The sequence below is a fragment of the Alligator sinensis genome, unplaced genomic scaffold, assembly GCF_000455745.1.
Source record: "Alligator sinensis unplaced genomic scaffold, ASM45574v1 scaffold1269_1, whole genome shotgun sequence".
Taxonomy (NCBI): Eukaryota; Metazoa; Chordata; order Crocodylia; family Alligatoridae; genus Alligator; species Alligator sinensis.
This window is the reverse complement of record NW_005843072.1, coordinates 76,892-79,754: the sequence shown is the minus strand read 5'-3', so window position 1 is coordinate 79,754 and position 2,863 is coordinate 76,892.

Here is a 2,863-nt window from a genome sequence, read left to right as displayed (position 1 = left end):
CCTGTGTACCATGGGGGTTACGTAGGCTGAAATAATGGGAAACAAGCATGAGACACTGGTAGCATTAGCTGGGACTTCTGTTCAGGTAGTGGGATTGCTGAGAGTGAACGTGAGTCCTGGGGAAGTGTGTTGCTCTTCTTCCTTTTGACAGCTATGTTGAGATCATATTAATATATTATATGGAATTAACAAGACACACATTAGATGGATTAGAAACCATCTCACCAACCAGTCTTAAAATGCAGCTGTTATTAGGGAGATGTCAGTGACCTACTCTCCTATCCTCGCCTGCTGCTGCCACCGCGGCAGCTCCAGACTCTAACCTCTCCTCTCTGCCCTGCGGTGGTCTTGCAGCCTGGATGTATTGTTTCAAAGCGTCTTTTGGATGTTCTTGGGCTCTGGCTTCTCAATAACCACATGCAAATGCTAGCTCTACTTTATTTACTTAAGCATGCAAGGAAAAAAATGCAGGTTACAGAAAAAAGCTTTGTTTCTTCATGGCTAATGTTCCCAGTGTGACAGCACAACGTCCTCCACTGCTTACAAACTATGCATTTTTTCAAGTCATTCTCCCCATAAAACACAAAGAGCGAGCACATGCACGTGCCAGAGAAGGTAAGGAAATTACTTGCTCTGTTCTGGTCCAGAGGACGGTGTGTAGTGGTGGTTAATTCAGCCTGAGGCCGGAGTCAGCCTTGGTAGGCAGTTTGAAGTTCTCCTGAGGTTGGGGAAGCCAGATGAGATGGAGGGCCCCACTGGTGGGTAAGGCTTCCCCCCGCCCCCTGGCAGCTGGTGCATTACACAGGCAAAGGCAAATGTAGGACTAGTGACACGAATCCAAGCTGCACAACACCGCGGCCTGAGCTCTGCTCCCATTCTGTGCAGCAGCAAACAAAGACAAGCAGGGGCGGCAGCCCACCACAAGTAGCCAAGCCCCTTTGGAGGTGACTCTGGGCTTCGTGGTACTTCTCACTCCATGGAAAACAACTACGCTGGTCACAGTCCTCCTGCAGAGGTTTCTAATAGCTCTTAATTCACACGTCGCCACTCCGTAATAGAATAACCTGCACCCGCGGAGGGCCGCGGTGCCGGACAGCGCCCATGGCACGGCAGCCCTCGGTGCCTGCAGCTCACACCGGCTCCAGGCTCAGCTCCCACGACCTCTGTGCCTTGCCTGCCTGGCGCACGCGGCTGCCCTCTCTTCCTCATCGCTGCCATTTCCCAGCCCCTGCGCGGACTCCCCACTTCCATCTCGCTAGGTCTAGGCTTGCTCTCCCCTTCGCAGCTTTGCTGCTCCCTGCTCGCTCCCTCTTGCCTCAAGGCTTGCGGCTGTCCCCCGCCATCCCACGTTGCCCCCCATGATACCAGCTTGGAAGGCCTGTTGCCTGCTCCATCCCCAGACTGCCCTGCCTTCTCCTTAAGCCCCAGGCCCCGCAGACGTCCCACCCTGAGGCAGGGCCCTCCCGGGATTTACGGCTGTGCTCCTTTCACCAAGCTCCTTCAGACACGGGTCGAGCCGGGTGGGTGCAGGCCCCCTGCGGAGGGCGATTCAGCTGAAGAACACCTCGGGGTGATCACACCTGAAGCGCGCTAAGTTGGTTGCATTACATCGCTGCAAGGTCCTTACGCAGCTGTAACCGAGAGCCTCTGGCAATGTCTCGCTGACTCTTCCCTTGATACCTGAATTTTGGGACAATGTGTCAAGCTGGACTGTGGAACCGACACGGCGAAACATGAAGAATCGGTCATGCTAGCACCCTTGCTCTATAGGTCTCCCTCTGTCTGTTACAAACCCCAGAAGGAGCCATGGGAGCAGAGGATAAGGACTGCAAATCCCCGCTCTGTCCCGACGTGGTTCATAGATTCATAGATGTTAGGGTCGGAAGGGACCCCAACAGATCATTGAGTCCGACCTCCTGCATAGGCAGGAAAGAGGGCTGGGTCTAGATGACCCCCGCTAGATGCCTATCCCACCTCCTCTTGAAGACCCCCAGGGTAGGGGAGAGCAGCTGCGAGCTATAAAAGGCATCCCCTTCTGCTCTTTTACAAATGAGAGGAGAACAGTCTGACCACCAGCCAAGGGCCCGCAGGGCATGCTCGTTTCTCATCAGAGACAGGCGCTCTAAAACAAGGCTCAAGTGGCTCCTCCTGCAGCGGTTTCAGAAGAGAGGCCGAGGACCAGGTGGGCCATGCAGTCTGAATGCTCCTGCTGCTTTCCCCACCAGACGAAGGCCTCTCCCTAGGCCCCGGGTTGGTAGCAGCAAAGAGCTGGCTGGGATAGCTGCAAAAGCTTTGTGTTAGCAAACACTGAGTGTCTGGACACAGGCCAGCCAGGCAGCCCCACGCAAAGCCACACGCTTTGCAGAGAGGGGAAGGAAGTGGGCGACGGTGGCTGGCCTGCGTGCACAACTGTCCCAGCACGTCTGCTACCGCCCTGGCGACCTCCCCTTCTAGGAGCTGTGGTTGCAGGCACATATCGGCTCCCGGGTGCATGCCCTTCAGGAAGTCACCTCTGGAAGGGGAGCAGGGAGCCCAGGCTTGAGCAGGCTCCTGCTCCTGCCCAGCGGGAGGCCTGAAGGTGAAGGGAGCCGGGCTCCTTCAGGAAGGGCAGCGAGATTGGCTTGGGCGGCTCTGATTTGTTGTCACCCTTTAGTGACCAAGAAAGCCCCAAGCAGTGCCATTGTCTGGGCTGTGATTTTACCATCTGCAGCTGGCGATCAGGTCCTAGTTCCCTGAAACAAGCTGCCCTAAAGTTAGAAGCAACACTCTGGGTTTAGCTAATCTGAGCTGGAAAGTTACTGCTATCCAGGCTCAAAACAGCGAAACGCAGCATTGAAAGCTGTTCAAGTACTGGAACCAGGCA